We start from the raw sequence: 22110 nt of genomic DNA on the forward strand, positions 1-22110 counted from the left end.
ATAATAATTTACTATATGTGAATATAATTCGAACTAAAAACGTAATAATTATTATATTATCATACCACATAGGTACTATGAGATTGTCCGCAAACATTGCTGCAGACGATAAATAAATAATATTACTATTCAATCGGAACGATAGCGTAATATTATTATTATAACAATATGGAACCAGCGACAAGTCGATAAAATATCGTTCGCTACGAAACAATATAAACCATATTATAATTTATTTATATATTATTATAAGGACTCTTAAACTCAGACAACATCGTACATATATAGTTGTAGGTACCTATCAGACGATGATATTTCCGTGAAACGCTTTTCGTCGCCCGCCGTCGTAACAACTATTGCGATCCTCGTAAATATTGTAGTACCCTCCGTCGTATGGCGAGACGATAAACACTAAAATACGTCGTATATATATCAACCGTCAATATTTGCAGGCTACGAGGTGTTGACGAGCAATACAACAGTGCCTTAACCGTCGTTGTGTTATCATTGCACATATAGTATTATACATATTATTATAGATACAGACAGTGTATACAGACATACAGTAATACAGTATACACTGTCTTGTATAGATCCACAGAGCATTCTAATCCCCATATTTTCGTTTGATAATATCAACGTGTCTTTAAATTCTGATTTTTTGTATTTTTTAAGTAAACTCGAAGTCCATATTTTTAAACAAGTTGTACCTTGCTTGGATGCTTGGATTTTACTAAAACTAATGTAAGTCATTGAAATTAATATTGTCCGAACATAATAATAGTCACACTTATTTAATATTTGATATAAATCTATTATTATAAGGACCATTATACTTATATAGTACGTAAAGATGGTAATAATAATTCATAAAATACATTCGTTAAAATGTTGATTTAGACTCACAATTTTTTATATAATATAATGACCTCTGTATCCTTTTTTTTTTTTAAATGCAAATGACTTAACTCAACATTTTAAATATTACAAGGAATTTAGGAATCTATATAGGACTATATGGGACGTTTGATGACTATGCAATATTCTAAGGCTGGCGGTATTTCAAATGTTGATACCGGTATCCGGTATTTGTTTATTACCGGTATCTACGGTATTACCGGTTATACAGTAATTACCGAAATATCGTACCTCAGCAAATTTGTTAGTGATTCCAAGTATCCAACCTAGGATAGGGCTATTATATTATGTCATTACGATTATATAAAAATATTTTTTTTTGTGTTACATTAATTTATTAAACAAACTGTAAATTTATTTTTTTTACGATGAGTACAAGCGCTGTGGGAGTTAATGGGTTTGAAGCTTGAGAGAAGAATCCATCCACTGAAGGAACTTGTTGACAGACTTATAAAAGTAGATAAGTAGTATACATTTGTATGTTCACAGTCTTTTTTTTTTTTCATGGCGGTAATTTCACAACGTTCAAGAGAGGATGTCCTGCTTGAACACAATGATTTTACCGTGACAAAAATCACGGGGAGATTTCACATTTGTTATTCATCTATTTGCTCCTCACGCGAAAATATTTTCCGTATAGCATTTTACAGGGAGATTTCACTTTTTTTGTCCACGAATTCTCCCCTTACACAAAATATTTACCGTATTTTAAAATTACAGGGAGTTTGCACACTCAAAATCGGTTTTGCCCCTTACTCATTAATATTTACCATGTACACGCTAAATGTTTTTTTCTCAACAAACCTTATTATAAAATTGAAATAATAATTACTATATTCACATTTTTTTTTTCATTTATGTTGGTATTTTCGGTAATAACCGATTCACGGTATACCAGTACCTACTAAAATATCAAAAATACCGGTTATCGGTACTTTTTAAATATCAGTAATTATCGGTATACTGAAAATACCATCAGCCCTACAATATTCCTTTATTACCGTCACGCGTACTATCGTCGGGTGAATGGTAATTATCATAACCGTAATATAAAATAGTGTGTACACGAAAATACATTGGTAAATAATCAATGGTGACGCCAACTTTTATAACCTTCCACAAACTAAATCGTATAATATTAGCTCCATGTAGTGATGAATCTATATAATATATACAGACGTTACACACTATTACCACACCTCTTTATTGACATCGGCATACAAACACTCGGGTTTTCGCGTTAATCCGTAGGTTGAAACAATCACAAACGCTAACACACGCATAATCTACATATTTATAAAATCACGACATCCGTTGTTAAAAATCAAAACTAAATTTAAAAGTGTGTGTTTTTTTGTTTTTATTTAGTAAATAAAATCACTGCACGTCCACCGTAGTTGATATCAATATATTGTTTAGTATATTATTTTTATCGTATGGAACACAATCGATTCGCGGTCACTGCGAGTCACGCATGATAACCGTAAATACAGCCTGCTGCAGCTTTATTGGAATAAATTTGTTTTTGCAATTATTTTGCGAGCCCCGCCGACTAACCACCACACTACCGCCCCCAAAAAGAAAAAAAAATGTTTTTAACTCGATCACGTCTGCAGTTATATAATATTATAATATAATACAATCTAAGTATGCGACCCTTTCTCAAAACCGGCCCACGGACACAGTTGTTGTATTATGTTACAGACGTCCCATATAGTACAATACCCGCGGCGAGCGCGCCAAGAAATTATTAAAGTCTCTACGCGTCGCACGCGCTCAACTCCACTCCCCCACGCCCTACCACCACCGCCCCAGGGCATGCCGGTTTCGAGTCGCCGCCCCACGGACTTTGGCTGAATTAATGGGATGTGATACACACCGGTTCGGTTGATTAAATTACACCGGATGTTGTACACACTTTTGGAACACACGAAACCCATTAGTCGTCGCCGCGCGCATGTACGTGGGTTCCGCATAATAATAATATAATATATAATGCGTTTAGCGCTGCAGCAGAGCTATTTCGGAAAACTCGCCATAAGTCACGCACCCCACCACCCCCGCCCCGATTACATTATAGCATTATAATATATTATACGCAATCGAACTTCCCCGTGCCCGCCGCAAAGTGCAAACAGTTTCAGTTTGACTGACGGACCGTTTCAACGGATTCGGAGAATCCAAGTAAAACCTACAGACACGTCGAGAATGAGGTATTATTGTTATATTATATTTTGACGAGAGTGCCTTTAACACGTAGACGTATACTAAATACTTACTGTATAAATGTACACCTAATACCTACAATAATAACATTATAGTCATCTGTCTCCCCGTCACGTTGTTATTGTGTTATTGTTTACCTTTTATAGGTAATACATTGTATGTTACCCTACAACTCACGTAATAATCGAACATAAAAAAATCTCCTCTAAGCGACTCCTATCCTAACGCTTTTAAATTCCCCCCCTGCCATTCCAACTCTTATGACGCCACTGGTCATCCTAATAACAATATATTTTTCTAGCCGTCGATCACGCGCGAGCGGCACTCTCATGACAAATTTAACGCCATGCCGGGTTCGGAATATATTACACAATATTATAATAACAGTTCATGGGTAACACAATCTCAACGGACATTTATAATTTGCAAAACGCTACTAAGATTCGCGATTACGCACGTCGAAACGATATGATAAGATAAGATTTTTTTTTTTTTTTTTTTGAAAAAATATTTATTGTAAAGAAAACATTTATAATACAAATAAATAATAACAGTAAGATTGATAAGATCGCAACGGCGTATGGGTATAGTTGTAGGCGGAGGGTGTTATAGGTGTGGGTTGAAAAAAGTCCAAACTAGGTAATTAGTATGTATGTATTATAGCAGTCAAGTGGGCAGATACCCCCATATACTGAGCTCTATTACTACCAACGTTGCTGTCACAAGTCACTGTGGTTTTTATCATGAAATTACAAATTCAAAATCTACGATGACAAGGATCGTGGTCTGAGATAACTCGACGGCTTCCATTTATATAAATTATATAATATAGGTACGGTATACATTGGAGAAAAGTGGACATTTACAAAAAAAAAAAAGCCCAGTCCGTCGTCATTCTGTCTAGTCACTAAGCTGTTTTCACTGACACGGGGTTGCCTGGTATAATATATTATTAACGTTTGTATATTAAATTCCTAGCCCGCATGGAATGACCTGACATGTATACACCAGTTCGAAACCATTCGTCGAATTAAAATTTATGTATAATAATATTATATAATATTATTTTTTTGAATTATTGACAAGTAATACGCAGATTAAAAAATGGTGTCACAATAATAACACGACCGTCCTCAATCCAATTTATATTGACACAACGGCTACACCGGTTATGTATTATTCTGTGTCGTACACTCGTACAATTGTATTTATACATTTTTTTCTCATCGTTTAATTTAAGCATCATAATACCAAGACGTATCGATTACAAAGTTATAGATAACTTTACTAACATTAGGGTTTTTGACTATCAAATTTATACATTACAATTTTTTTTTAATAATCTTAAATAAGTTGGTTCATTTGACATCTGATAACGGCTCATAAACAGGGTGTAACGGGAAGACCTGAAAACATATTGCAATTTTGGTAATAAAAAACTAAAAAATAAGTAGGTATATAAACTTGATAAATAAATAACAACTTAATTTTTAAAAATACAATGGCATACAATACTAGGTTAATAAATAAGTAATAACGAATAACATGATATGCGAACACCGTGATAAACGAACACGTACTGATGTTCATTCATTCGTACAATCTACAATCTAGATGTCAATTATAGTTTAAACACAGTTTTGTCACAAAGAAACTTATGAAATCTTACATATGCGAATATAGGGCCAACTGTAGCCAAACTCCACAAACAACTTTAACAGCCCCCCCAAACATTTACTTAATTTTTTTAAGCTTATTCAATTTTATAATAGTATGGTATTAGGTTTCGGCCTCCCCAAATCTCAAAATTATCGCCTATTGTACTTAACCAAACATATTATTTTTAAGATATTTTTCAATTTTATCCAAATATAATTTTTCTCGACAATTATGTATGAACATATTTTAAGTTACAAAGTACACAAATATGCAAATTCAAACTTTGTATTTAATTTCGCCATTTCAAAAGACAAATGTATAACTTGCAAGCGGTCGCAAACTCTATAAACAATATATTTATTAGGAGGGAAAATGTCAATGGAGGGTGGGTTCAAACACCCAAAACCCTTCCCCCTGGCTATGCCACTGGTGTCAGATTTTCTTGTTCATAGCCTATATAGGTTGAAATTTAACAAAATATTATTATTTTTCTATTGAAAGTGGCGTGATTAAAAAAATAACCTACTTTTAGCGTCATCTAGAAAGTGGGCATATAATGAAAGTGAATTTCCATTAAGTACGGCACGTTGTGCGTTGAGAAACCCTATTTATTGTTGAATTTTCGAAAAAGATTACCTTTTTTTTTATAAAACCTTGTTTGACCAAACTCTCAGTTGTATACAATGAGTTTCCCTAGTTTTTAATTCACTTTATTATCAAACGAAATCATTTCTTGTTAGATATATTAATATGGTAATTATGTATCTTAAAATGATTATTTCTTTTTGAAAAAAAATTACTTATTATTTTTTTTATGTAATAATTTTGTGAACTACATAACACTGTGGGTTGGAGAAACAATTATTATTGTACTTGTCGGTGGTGGGTTGTTACTTGTTTTGACGATAGACGGTGGAACGGGACGAATTCCATTTCTATGTTGTGGATGTTATTTCATTTTGAATTTACATATTTTTTAAACAACTACAAAATGACGAAACAACATTTTTCGATAGTAAACGTAATCATTTCCAACAGCTTGTTTCAGCTTGAAAATGAATGTGAAATAACTGTCAAACGTAATTTATGAACAGTTTTTATTTTCCAAAAAATCGTATAAATAATTTATTTTAATTTTATGAATTATTTAAATCAAGCACAACACGTTTGTTATTTTTGATAACAGTTCCAAGAAATATGGTTGGATTTGTGTGTACTTTGTTTTCGCCGAGCAATTTACTGGGAAAAATATTTCGACTGCGTGAAACAGTGACTAATTTGTATTTATTATGTTTATCGAGAAAGTGTTTCCATAGTCATAATATTATACCCAATAATATTTTATATTATATTTTAAAGTCAAAACTCAAAAGTGTTTTCAATGTCTTCAATGTCGATAATAAACTCAACGCCCATCGTACAGTAGAGCATGTCTTATTATTTTAAATAATAATTGTATAGATTGTGTAATAAAAATATAAGTTACAAATAAAAACCAAGACTTGGTCAACCCGATGACACTGTAATGATTGGAAAATATCATTACAACACTCGTCCAGACTTTTTATTACAGATTATAATTTCCAAGATAATAGCAATATGCTTGTGATATAAAAGTGACGAAAACATAAAAATTTAACAAACACTTCGGATTTTATATTTTATAACCGATTTTGAAGAAAATTTCAATTTGTTTTCGCAGAGGTATGTATCAGGAAAGATTATTGAGTGCAGATTTGAACCACGTTCTTAAATATACCAAGTGCTATAATATTATCAAATCCGCCACAGGCGAATTGTCCATCTAAATCAAATTAGTTCACAAAGCTAGGTATAGGTACAGATACTGATTTTCCCGTGAACTGACCAACTGAAATAGATTCACAGATTACGAATAGATATTTATAACTTGTTCATTTTTTAATGGAAGAAGTCTGGTTATACAGCAAGTATAGAGTAATACGTTAGTTTCAAAAAAATAAAATAAATAAATAATTGAAAAACCACAGCGTGGTGTTAAGATGATGGGATAGGGGTGACACGTGTCTGAATGTATTATATTAATTTTATTTGTAACAAGAGAAATGTGTAGGTAACTGCAGAGATTCATTAGATAGGGCAATCAATAATTGCATGAATGGTTATAAATTATAATAATGATCATCGCCCCCCTATTATTCTGTCCAAGGACATAAGGTTGGGGTATAAAACTTGTTAAACTTTATTTTTATAATTATTCCTGATACATTATTGTTATAGATTTACAAATATCGATAATCGCTAACTTAACTTAACTTACTACGATGTCCCCCATCGTTATACATTAGACAATATTTCTCATGTAGCGATTTTGTTAATTTGTTGTCATTCAAAAAAAAAAAAAAAACCTGTAGATAGGTACATTTAAATTTTACTGAATGTTTATATTTTCATTTTCTATACACCATACTGTTTTGAAAATATTTTGACTCTTTTTGAGCTATTTACGGACATTGTCAGTTTTCAATTTTTTTAAGTTTTTTTTTCTATAAATATCAATAAAATTGTATTTGTTGGGTAAAAAGCGTGGACATTTAATTTAAGGCTCCTGATATACATATTGTTACAATAGCAGCTTAAATATATTAAAAAAATAAAAATACATAGGCACAATTTTTTTTTATAAGTATTTAAAGCACCTTTTTTTTAAATGAATGTTCCTACTCACAATTGTATGTATTTTATTTTTCAATTTAACCTGAAAAATTCACATCAACTTCTACTGTTATATAGATTATGTTTTCTGAAGTGCTTAATGATTCAACTTGTAAGCTTGTTGTCATAGAAGTAAAAAAAAAATGAAAGGAAAAAATGGAAAACTTTAAAGTTTTGACAAACGAATAAATAACAGCACCTATATCAAAACGTATTTATCGAGCGTATATTCTGGTATTGTTGAGAGGGTAAAAAAAAATAAGCTTATGGAAAAAGTTTACATTCATATTATGACGGTTAATATGCTCACCGATTCAAACAAAAATATATAGGTATACACATCGGAAAAGCTTAAATAAGACGTATTGTATAAATATGTTTATAATATTATGTATACTGTATTTTGTATTTTTTTATATTGAAGTTCAATATTAGCCTGACAAAGACGGTTAATATCCCTAATTTATTGTTGTCATAAATCAAAAAATAAAAACACCGTGTTATATTCGCATTATACGCACGCATATATTACAACCACGAATAAAACATATTAAAATAATATTATAGTAAAAAAAAAAAACGCAAGAATCCAATCACTATAGGTAATAATATTATAATCACTGCGGGCCAATTCGATTTTTTCCTCATTCCAGGGGTTAACAACAATAAACCTAATACACCTACGCAAAAATTAAAAAAATTAAATGGTTTATTATTGTTAACCAAATATTAATATCATCTTCAACGAGGTAGTGCACTACTGCTGCACTAGACATTTAAATAATATGTTTTACACCACAAGTCTACTACAGTTTGCACGACCACGAGGTGTAGTGGATCCGACTGAAATCTGCGGTATAAACCATAATTACGTCGTGGTACAAAATAATATAATATTAGGTATTATATTATTATATGTTGTTGCAACGTATTATATTAGGTATCGGATAAAACGACGACTGTTTACTGGCTCATTATTCAATGTCGTTATATGCGATTTATGGTATCCTGTTTCACGTAGGTAAGTACCCCATTATATATATATATATGTATGTATATACAGAACATTATTACAATATGTGCATAATATTAGGTTTTAAATTTTCGTTTGGGAAAAAAATGTATAACAAAGTATTATTGTGTATATATTATATATGTTCAATAATTATTTAATACGCTAATAATTTATTACATCGCGTTGGTTAGACCCGATTAATCCGATCGATAAAACAAAATTAATTCTATACATACATTAAACCACATGTTTATAATACCTCTAAAGGGTGTAGAAAAACGGTGGGGGGAGGGGAATATATTATCATTCCGTAACCTTTTCGGTTTTTTTCTATACTTATAATGATATATGTTTTTGGTACTTTATAAAGAAAATAACGTGAATGATAATTTTTAATATACATTGCATGATAAAATTAAAATATGAATATTATTTCTGATTTTTAAAACAATAGTGGAGAAGGAAAATATTGTGCTTATAAAATGTGCTTTAGGCTGTAATGAAATATAATTTGTATAAATAAAATAATTATTAAATAACAATTCAAACATAAAACATTTATATCATAAAGTTTAAAGTAGGTATAACTTTTTAGATTTTATTGTCTCATTTATTTCATAGTTAAATTAAAAAAATGTTTAAAATGTTAATGTTTATAAATTGTGTGGTCATTATATTATTATAGAGTCATCTCAATGGCTTATGGCTACATTATTATTGACTATTCACATCTTGAGGTTGTATACGCATAACTCAAAGCGAAGTATTATAGATGAACTGACAAAAAAATAAAAACTGATTTACTAATTAGGCACAACTGTTATTTTTCAATTTCATTTTTAATTGATAAATCGTTCGTTTATATTCCTTTTAATTGATGTTTATTGATAATTAAAATGCGTGTTAGAAAATCAGCCTTATCTCCCCCATGTCAAATTAATTTGACCGCCACTGCAGAGCTCTAAGATTATACGAAAACTTCCAAAAAATAATTGGATATTAAGTTCGAATTTGCCCATTGATAATATAGTTTGATGCCCTCGTGAATTATATTACGTAGGTACTTTACAATATTACCTATTTTGCTACGGGTTGTATCAAAATCGTGTATAAAATGTTCCGCTGCTGTACAAAAACAAATATTTGCGTTTGCGCAGTTTTGAATAACTAATGAACCATAAATGTGGATTCCTGAATTATTTTCACCCCGAAACTTGCCACAAAAAATAATAATGTATGATTTGACGAACCGTACACACACACACACACACACATACACACACACGGGTATATGACATTATTAATGTATGCGATGCGTATTACCGCTGTTGTTTTACGTCTGGCAAAGCATATTACGCCTAATATTTAAATGTAAATATGATGTGTATAGTATACATAACACAAGGATATGGGAGATTTTTGCGGAAAATGGATAAACTGTGTTCATCGTCGTTAGGTTATTCAAAGATAATTTGCAAACAAGAAAAATACGATATATATCTACGTTATTATACACCATAAGCACCATCATCCGCATAGCAACCACTGTCAAACATCAGAACCTATATAAGACGAATCCGTCCAGCTATAGGTAATAAAAGTTTGTAGTGAAATAAAAATGTATATTATATTATTATATTTTTCGATTAAAATTTCCCCGAAACTCGCGCATATCCTTCAGATTCTCAAATCGTTCGTTTGCAATGATGTAAACTTGACATAATACCGAATACACCATAAAAAATACACCATTTCCTCTATTATCATATTATTTAGGAATCCAGTACAGCGATGCTACACCTTACAATAATTTTATAATATCACAGTTGAAGAGCAAACATCAAAGAACGATTTAAAACAGAAAGTTAGTTTACGTGATATCAATTATTAGTACATATTATATATACAGGCGAAGATCTAGAAATGAAAAAAAGGAGGGGGGCTAGACGAAAAAACTAGACGCGCCCTACCACATATAAACGACTTTGAGTTTTACGCTGTTATTTCGACTGAAAAATGTATAATTCTAATATAATAATAATATTATATAGCTGTAATATAAAGCTACGTATTTTATAATATAAAATATTATGTTCGTTGTCCCGTTTATGATATTTTACATTAAATGTGGTATCTAAGTCGGTGTGTGTATCAGTAGATTATTGTACATACTGATTAACATATCGTGTAGTGTGTACCGAAAACGTACGCACCTACCCTATATTATTATTATTATTATTATTATAATTATAATAATTGTATGTATTTATATTATGAACAGTAAATAATACATTCGCTGGTTAAGAATATTCACGTGACTGTACTTATAAAACTCCCGAACGTGTTATAAAAATAAATGGCTTTTGTTTTTTTTTTGACCATAAATAATTGTATTTGTTTTGCATTGCGGAATATTATCAAAGCGTATACAAAACTAAAAACATAAACGTTATAAAATATACTATATTGCACAATAAAGATAGTGAACGAGAACAACAATGGTTAATCACATCACTGGCGCTCGCCGTGACTGTTATCGACTTTGAATATCTGCTCAATTATTATAATATATACAAGACCTAACTATATTATTATTATAATCAGCCTCGCAATAACATTTGGTTTTCCTATAATTGTATTTTATTGTACAAATCGCGTACCTACCTATACATGGTGGTACCTACCTACTATATCTGGCAGTTTATCATAATATTATTATAAATATTAAAATTCGTTCCGTCTCGGCGCAGGAAGGATAATTTTCCAAGTTGCCCCCGATGTAAGACGACCCCGCGCCCCCTTTGTAGCACGTTAATAAATAAAAGTTGGCAATCGTTTGTTCGTGGTGTGTTTATCAGGCGGCGTTTACGAGGGCAAAAACGTAGTTATACTAGTCCCGAGTTATATAGTTATTCTTTCCCGCCGTCGCGTATAACCTACGCGTCCCCCGAGCCAATCAATACAGCGACTGAAATATTGCAATTTATTATTGTATACAATATCTTCGCCGGGGTCGAGCGAGGGGCACCAACGCGATAAAGTCACCGCACCCGCATTTGGAGGTAAACTTTTGCGTACGGACGACAGCGCGCTATGTATATTGTGAAGAAATATATATATATATTTATATATGTACGTACAGACACATACAATATATATATATATATATTATAATGGTTATATGAATAACGGGACTTGGTAAAAGTTTCGCCGCCAAAGTAGAGTAAAATGAAACGGAATGAAGAAAAAAAAATTAAAGTAAAAGATTAACATCCGTGACATAATTAACTGTGCACGGCGACGATATCTTTGAAATCCGGAAGTCGGAGGAGAAACAGCGGGGGACATTGCATGCGCACACCGAGCGAGGTGGTCGTTGTCACCCTTATTATATAATATTATTGTATATGTATGTGTGTACGTGGCGAACAACGTAAAAACCCGCCTAAATGTATAGGTATACTTTTCGTTCTTTGTTTTTTTTTCTCGGTTTTTTTTAATATATATATATATATATATATATTTTTTTAATATGCATTACTCAAAATGCCAAGGGACTCTTATGTATAATGACTTATTCAGTTTTTCGGTACGACAGGTTAATTGTACGGGTTTCGGCACAGCAAAACAAATACTAGAGGAAAAAACGTAAAAGCAAACACGCAACCATGAACCGCGCCCGATCGGAAAGTTCATTATTTTAATTTTTTTTTTTTTACGGTAAAGCGGGTCACCAAGTCGTTATGTTATCCAGAAACGCTGGTAAGAACATTTTACCGACTTTCGTCCAGATTAAAATAGATAAATAATAATAGTAATGTTAATGACGGATTGCCCCAAGAGATATATTTAATATACAGTATATATATAACTACTAGGCATGCGCACAGATGGCCTGCTACAGGGCCACACCTGACGATTTTTTTATGAGGTGTCTTGGCACCAAAAAATCTGCCAAAAAAATCCATCCCCATTAAAGTATTTTCGAAAAACAGCTTCTAAACTACAACATGGCAGTATCATCACATATAAGAATTAATTTTAATTTTCTATTTGAGTATGTTTTATTTTTGCTTTTTTTAGTTTGCTTACTTTTTAAGGGGGTGGGTGTGATTGGCAACCTGAAGGGGTGAGTGGTTAAAAAAAAATTGTAGCCACATCTGCTACAAACGTCTGCGCACGCCTATGGTATACCAATATATATTATCTGCTGCTGCAGGTATTAACCACTTAAACATTATTATATCTCCGTGCCCAGCAGTGCAATGCAATTTTACTTCGACTTAGATACTTTCAATGATTGCTGTCAATCGGGTGAAATTTACATAGTGAAAAATAATAAGTAATAACTGTCGGTAAACTTAATGCTTTAAACTAGTCAAATTCGATTTACGTTTCCAATGATAAGTCAGCTGATTTGATGGATTACAATATTATACACTTATCAATCTCACAACTGGAAGGTCAAATATAATCATTAATATTTGTGATGATATTTAAAGAATTATCAGATATATTATAAATACCTAAATGAAAAAAATATCAACTTATCGATGCTTCTATAAACGAGTTAAGATAATATATTATACTGTATTCTATTCAAATACATAAATACACAACCATGGTTATTTCATAATATCATTCAATGACAGTTGATCGTCCACTTAAATTTAATTTAGCTAAAAATCTACAATAGTTAGACATTTTAATTTGTCAACGATTAAAAAAATTAATACAATTTAGAATTTTGTATACTTTGATGAAGTCTAACCAAGTTACAGTCTATACCTACACCGTGTAGGCAATAAAAACAATGTAATATGTAATTACCTAACTAAAATTAGAAAAACTATATTCTAAATTTACATAAAAAAATATTTCAAATAACTAATGGTATTTCTAGGCAAAGTTATAGAAGAAAAATTTAAAAAAATATATATATAAACACTAACGTATAAGAGACGTAAACACGAGGTGATTAACATATAATTATAATTTTTTCGAGTGCATCGATCACTAAATGTATATTTTATCTTCTATGTAGTCTCCTCTATAGTAGACTTAAATTTTAGTGCAGACGGCAAAACACTGTTTATATTTTATATTTTATACCATTAAAATTTGTCGAACTCTGATTAACGGCCACCTATATATTACCTATAAATACTATGTATATCTTGCGTTGGAAAAAATATAAATACACGATGTGAAATCGAAGCAATATACCCACTTGCTAATGATCACGTGTCAGTTTTCTATAGATACCTGTCGAATGTTATGTAATTGAATGACATAATTATTTTTAAAACAACCGAATACGCAGACGTGCTTCGGCCATGCATGCTTTTACGTTTGAGAATTGAAATAGTTTTTTTGGCATCGCAAAAATATTTACAATATCACATTTTGCGGTGTAGGTAGGTATCTAAAGACTAAAATGCGGTCGGTTATAAAATATATCGAGAAAGAAAATTGCTCTGATATTGTATACACAAATTCGTTATCCATAGGAATCGCGTTACCAGCTTATATACTTATGCCGAAATAATATTGCGTCTGTCTCTTTTGTCTTGTTATTTTTAAGCTCTAAAATTCTAAAACGCGTATCTCCGAGTTAAAACAATCGGGATTTATTAGCAAAATTACACACTGGCATTAAAATGTTCATTGTTTGTGTGTGGTCGGATGTAGGTAAATGTTTTAAACACTTTATTGTTCATAAACATACATTTGTAAGCTTGTACAATTTAATAAAAACCCTGTATTTGTTTGCAACAATGTGTTTCTCCAAAACTTCTGTTCCAAAAACTTTGCACGTGCGCCTTCTCTGTATGCAAGGCTGCAGTGTTTTATTCTCATTTGGATACGAGTTAAATTATAACATCAATTAATCTTGTAAGATTTCTGACTTCAGTTTCGAGCTTTGCGTTGTGTTACACAAATGAAATCTGCGGCCTGCGGGTCGTGGTTTTTATTTTAATTTAATTTGTTTTATTCATTTATCATTTGAAATTTGAATGCAATATACTATTTACATGCATAAAAGCATATAACAAAAATAAATAAATTGTATATTTTTATATTATTATTATTTAATACGCGGAAATGCTTTTCCGAAGGTGCCGGGAGACCAATGCGCAGTATAATTTTCCTATAAGTTAGCAGGTTAGGTAGTCGAAACTGTTTAAGCGATTAGACCGTTGTCAAACCAACTACCAACCTAACGGTTATATATTTAAAGAATATATATGATATTATTATAAGCGTAACGACCATAAAAATATTATTATTATTATATAATAGTCAGGTTAAAAAGGTAAAACTCCGTTCAAAACTGATAAATTTGCAATTTATATCAGAAAATGGGAATATACGAGTACCTATGTTTGTCTTTCTTCTTTGTTTTTACATTTGCTTGAAAGCATGTTATTATACTGATTACCAGCTATAGGTAGGTAGGCATTATTTTCTCGCGACAAATAACGACTGTACAATTTAAATAGGTATTATATTACAATTTTAAAGGATGATTGAAGTGAGATGATGATGGATGTACAATTCTCCAGAGCTCTTTAAATAGCTCTAAGACATATCTTACATTGATGTCTACACACATTTTAAGCACGAAACGTTGTCAACGCACCTGTATGTTTTTACTGTCAACGAGTTATATAAGTTCTAAGATGGATAATAGTAGAGAGTGTTCCAAACATTTTGTTTGTGCTTTTTGATTTAAAATTCAGCAGTATTCACTATTAGATACTACGCTGTACTAGCTAGAAAAATTGTTTAACGATATTATGCACGTAAGACATACAATCTCCAAGACAATGAGCTACACCGAGATGATCACCGCAGAAGATAGATGATACTATACACTATACATTATAATGTATAGTCCGTTATTCGTTAATATTATTTCTTCGGTATCGTTTTCGAACTTTGTATGGCATTTTTGTTTTTTAAATTTACCTATCAATATTAACTTGATAGCAAATTTAATTTCTTATTATGTACATTGTTGTCGATGTGATTTCGTAGAACGTTTTACCGGTCTTGACTCTTGCGGTGCGCTTCTCAACATCATAATTATATAATAAAATAATAATACTTAGATAAAATTATTAAGATAACAATACATGCGTACGCATCTACCCCTAAAGTAAACTTTCACGTTGGATCACATTCATAGAGTTTTGTTTGAAAATGTTAAGTATTACGATTAAGATATTATGACGTCCAAACATAGAATTATTTCACTTAGGTATACGATTGAGTATTTTCGACCATTTACGAGGTCTGATAGTCATGCTCGAGAGTAACTTACTAGATTTCTTTTTTCTACGCCCAAGTGACAGCTCGTGCTCCGAGAAATAATAGCTGAGTTGAACGGCTCATCCATTGTATTAAAAATATATGAAAAATATTATATTACACGGAAACATTATTTACTGCACATAATAATATATAATAGTTTATCTTACGCTTAAAAAATTGTTAGTTTTTGCTGTTAATAATCTTCATGCACGAATATTTTTGTGTGTTTTTTTAAGCTAAACTAAATCATGTTTATTACTTACAGTCAATATAATATTTATAACATAATAATCAAAATCATTCATTAAATACTACAATACTACATGTATTAATAATAATTAATTATAATAATTTTGTTCCCTGCGCTTGAACCTTTTATAGTCGACTTGGATATTAAATAAATAATATACTTAATATTTATTTTATTTGACTGTTTAGTTGTGTTTAATAATATTAATCTAATTAAGGAAAGACAGAATACTTAGTACCCATAGTATACAAAATTAGTAATTTTAATAATAAAATGTTTTTGACGTGTACGTGAATTATAGTACTCATCGTTACCATATCAACAAAATCTTATTTTATTGATTAATTTTATTTAATTCAAATATTTAGGACTAATGTCAACATGCAAGAAATGTAAGGATAAATATTTTTGAAACTTTAAAAATGCTTGAGAAAACTCTTTTTTTTTATTAGGTTAAAAGGCTTCAACATCTATATGGTCATTAGCCTATGATAATTACAAAGTATTAATCTTAGAACTATGAGAAGACATTATGTTAAACATAAGAAGGGGAGTGTATAACATTATGTAAAATATTTTTTCTTTATATTAATTTTGCTAAGCCTATGTTTGTGAAAAAATTGTATATATTTTTGGAGTTCTCTTCTCGAAGTGCTTGTTTCATCGTTGATGGATATCCGAGGATTTGTCTGGAGATGTTAAACTTGGGGCATTCTAGAGCGATGTGTTTAATTGTCACTTCTTTGTCACAGAGTTCACAGGTCGGCAGTCTAAATTAGTTATAAAGTGCAAGTGTGTTAGACGGGAATGTCCAATCTGAGACCTTGTGATAACTACTCATTCGTGCCTGAATCCCTCATATAAAGGGGTTTTCCATGGGTTGATTGATAATTTGATTGGTTTTATTGGTTAGATTGATTTAGGTTGGAGGTCTGCGGAGATGACTCTACAGAGTGAGGTAATGATTGAAATAGGAGATTAATTAATCTTGATATTTTGGATTTTATTTTTTTGTTCACCATTAATGGTTTTACTTTTTCAGCTATATTGAGGACTTCAGTAGCTTTGGATCCTACATTATTGCCCAGATCATGTATGATTATATTTTTGTTAGAAAAGTTACCTTACTCCGGTATATGAGAGGTCAGCGTGGGGGAGGGCGGCGCTGACGGACATGTGGATTCAGAGGATGGCCTTTTGAAAATAGCGTGGTGTGCCTGTGGGTCCGATATATCTGCGTTATTATCATCTTCGGTGATTTGTGCATTATTTTTATTAGGTACCTCGCTAGTATACGGAGTTGTCTAAGTCTAAATCAGAATTCACGTTTATACTATTAGTTTTTTCAACGATATGTTGTGAGGATGAAATAGTGGTTGTTTGTTCATTATAGCTAGGTTCCATTATTCTGTTGGAGGGAAGGCAGTGTTTATCGTTTTACATAAGGATAATACATGGCCAGTTCTTTTGCATAAAAAAAAAGGTTACAATGTCATCCGTAATAAATATGCGGTATGAGGCAGGCACGTAGCCAGGATTTTATTTTTTTTTGGGGGGGGGGGAGTCGAAATAAATGTTAGTTCAATTTTTATATAATTATTTATTTATATTTATATAATTATTATTAATTTTAGTTACAATACAATACAAAATACAATCTATTATTATTTAAAATTTTCAACTGATGTAGTGAGGTCTATAATATTAATTTTCTGTTTTGTTGAGCCATTACATCCAACACTTCGTCTGTAGAGATAGACACTTCCCAATGAACTGACAGAAGAGCAAGTCCCGTTAAACGCTCATTTCCAGTTTTGTTACGAAGCAATGTTTTTAAACGTTTTAGTGTTGAAAATGAGCGTTCAACTGCTGTTGTAGAAACTGGTAGTGTTGCCAAGATTTTCAATAAAAAATGTATGTTTGGGTAAAACTTTGCATCACATGTATCCAAAATATCCATCATTTCAGTGGGTTTTTTTTCTACATTTATCCATTTTTCACACCATAATAAAAATTCAGAACAAACCACTTTTTCAGATGTACGATATACGTAAAATATGTTTAAGCTTTTAAGTTTTGAAACATTTTCGTTTAAGGCAAATTTTGGCAATAGGATTTCAATTGATGACAAAACAACATTGTTTTGTTTAAAACGGTTTTCCAAATTTAAAATGAAACCGTCTATCGATGGTACAAATATCGATGTTCTATAGTATTCTTCCGGTGTGTTACAATCATAATTATCTCTGTGTTTTTGGTTTTTAAAATTTATATACCTAGCGCACAGAGAAAGTTGTTCTATTCCAGAAACGTCTAAAGTTTCATCACATAAAATTGTAAAACAACCAGATTTGTTTATGTCAGTGACTAATTTTTTTGTTATTAAGTTTCCACATATTTCAATTATTTCATTTTGTATAGTCGGACTTAAGTAAGTAGCATTTTGTTGACAACTTAATAAATGTTTTTTCAAATTGTTGTCACCAGAATTAGCCCTAAACCGAAGTAAAGCACGAAATTTACCATCCTTATTTGCTGGTTTTTGAAGTGAGAATGGACCACTGTCGTTATCACCTCTGAGAGGAATTTCTTGCTCGCCACAAAAAATTATAGTTTCTATAATAGGTTTGAGAGCTAATCTGTTTTCATTTCGCTGTTGTTTTCTTTGTGAAATTAATTGTGTAGCAACATCATTCATTTTACCATTAACCACATTACTAAAATTATCTGCAGCATTTATACAGAATCGATGATAACCCGCTTTAGAATGGGACGTAAATTTTTCTATAGCGTCTTTCCATTTAATAAACGGTTTGGCAACTAGTGAACCAATCTTTTCATGGGATCCTTTTCCAACATAGTCGTTACAAAATAAAACGCAATATTTACAAAATGCCCCGTCAAATACTTTTGAATATGATAACCAATTCCATTTTTGGAACCATTGATATTGAAATTTAAGTTTTTTTCCATTAAATTCACGAACAGGAAAATCATAAGTCGCAGTAGGTACATATAGGAAATTCATAACGTTAGTTTTAACTTTTAAATAAATCGTTGTTGGAGGTATAATTTTTTTTTTCAAATAATTCTATCGAGACCGTACCGATATCCATGTTAATAGTACTCACATTTTTTACATCCACAGTTAGCTCAGTTGTGACCGTCGTATTTTCTTCAAGCTCACGTTTCGAGTCATTGTCTAACCGCGGATTTTTAACTGCTGGTTTGAAAAATTTGTCTAATGCTCCTCGCTCCATGACAATTAATACAAATACTTAAGTCAAATTAAAAAAAAAAAGTTATTAAAATAACGTCAAAGTATATTTTATTATTATTTAAAACTATGCCAAAAACGGAACTCGTGTTTGTCTCGCAAAGTCGCACTCAATACTCATGTATGATTAATATCTCATGAAACTATGAAACCCAATAGTCAATACGAGATTTCCGATAACATGTACAAATGTCACATATCTGCGATAATATTGTTCGATAATAATTGACGTTAAACGACGTTGTTGAAGTGACAGTGTGTCGTCCGTCGGGTCTCCGCGATATAATTCGACCCATAGATAATATTAATATTCGACTGTTCTATAGTGGTTTATTTTTGTACCACAACACAATAACATTTTTTTAAATAATATTTTATATATATTTTAAATATTAAGGATAATGATTTTATGTGCCGGTGCACAAAAATCTCGGGGGGGGTCTAGACCCCATGGACCCCCCCCCTGGATACGTGCCTGGTATGAGGTATTGTCTAGGACAATAACGATCGATCCTGGAAGTTTTGAAAAATTATTTGAAAAACTTGTGATGTGAGCGAATTGGTTGAGTGAGAAACCAGCCTTGAGCGCCGTGATTGGGAATGTTATTTTAACACCAAGTGTCCCTAGCACTTCGATGATGGAGTTATGCGGTATAGCGGGATGTACATTAGATAATATGATGCGTTTGACCGGGTTGATTAATTTGCGTATCGGTATCTCAATGTTATCGATGTATATGGCCGAGTGCTTGTTAATTATGTCATTAGTTATCTGTTTGTTTTTGTGGAAAGCGCAAAACCTGTTATTACACATACGTGACGCGGAGATTATGTTGGTTGCATCAGTAATTTTACTGAGCACAATTATGTACTGGATTTGTTTAATTCCGTCTATTGAGTTTATTACGATAGCTTGGTTAATTTTTGGCGTGAGAGAGTTGGCTGTTGTTTCGGTGAAGCTTTTAGTTTGAGAGCTGTTTATTGGGTAATTTGAAGCAGGTTGAGTGTTGTTGATATCGTTGGTGGTGGGATTGTATTGGATTGAGGAGGTTTTGGGTGAGTGGATTTGAGTTGAATGTTTGGACGCTAATAATTTTTAATTAAGATATAGTTTATTAGAGTTTGAATTTAAATTGCCCGATGTTTTAGGCATATTGGTGGTCATTGCGAATAGACTCAAATAGTAGTCAATAAATTTTAAAATATCTTGTGCAATTGGACATAAGTCATCTATAAACACCTGTTTATTAATTTTATACTCATAATTGTCATATATAATGTGTGAAAAAGTACATATAAAATGATAAAAATTGCTATTGTTCATATATTTACTTCACTGTATAAGTTATCTTTTTATTTTTTTATTTTTTGTCTCCTGAAAAATTGTACAATTTGACTTATACCCTTTCTCACCAAAACCGTCCAATTTTATATCGTTATTGATTCTAATTAGGTACACAGTTTATCGTGCTTAATAAAATCATATTACCAATTTCTCGTAGAGCCGAGTTGGAACACTTCTATCGGTAGATAAAAATGCGGTTGCGAATCGCAACTTGCGATAAAGCTACACACGTGTTACTCGGTCGGGAGTCCAACACGAATTGGAGAAAACTCTTGTAATAACGATGTTCCGTTATCATTCTGTGATGTCTTAAGATTTTTTATGATATTATCCATTCACAAAACGTACATTATATAATATATTGTACAGCGTTTCCACGGTATTATAAATTAATTAACAGAACGTTTCTGGTATAAAATAGCTGGTTGGTGTATTTATCATTACTCCAGGATAGATCATGACAAACATGATTGTGCACGATGTCACAGACAATAGGGTATGCTAAGACCAACAATTTCTAAAATATGAAATTTTAATCAGTCGTCTCATAAATCGATTGTATTATACACTGTAGAATGTAGATACCTACTAGTGACGTTCACGAACAGTGAATACCTAGTCAAAAACATATATATATATATATATATATGTTGTAGCTCATTAAATGTAACACTAAATATTAAGTACTACGAGACTGAAGGACGGAATAATAGAATTACAATATTATGTTCTTTGGTAAGAAATCAAATTAGAAATAATCTGTTTTTTCACATTTAAGATGTCGGAGTATCACATTAAACTAATTTATTGTAGAAATCCGTTTGAAAAAAAAATATATTTAATGGGGGAGTAAAGTCAAACAAATGTAAGAGAAATAATTCCTATTGGGCGAGTTTGTACTTGAAGAAGCTACTTTAGCATAATACATTTTTATAAAAATGTATTCAAAAAACAATAAAATATTTTTAAACGTTGTACTAAATGTATTATAATTTATAAGTAATGCATATTTCATATAACATGACATTATTATATTACATAGTATTTTAGGTATTAGGAATTTCGGCCTACAAGTACCTATATACACTGTTATACATGGCCACATAGGTACGCGAATCAAATGTTATGCGTACTTACTATAAGTCTATAACACATACAGGGGGTATTATGTTGGTCATACAAGTTATACTGGGTGATTATTTTATCATAGAACATTCATTATTTCAAAAAGTATACATTTTTTTGAAAATATTTTTTTACATAGTTTCTAGTTGCTTATAAAACAACGTTTTTCTTAAAAAAATATATTTTTAAATATTTTTTATCCTTATAATTTTTTAAGTTTTTTACTTTTTTGAATGACAACATAGGGTTTTTGATTTATTTCCCTAAGCATAATAACTAACATA

The sequence above is a fragment of the Acyrthosiphon pisum genome, chromosome A1 (assembly GCF_005508785.2).
Source record: "Acyrthosiphon pisum isolate AL4f chromosome A1, pea_aphid_22Mar2018_4r6ur, whole genome shotgun sequence".
Classification (NCBI taxonomy): domain Eukaryota; kingdom Metazoa; phylum Arthropoda; class Insecta; order Hemiptera; family Aphididae; genus Acyrthosiphon; species Acyrthosiphon pisum.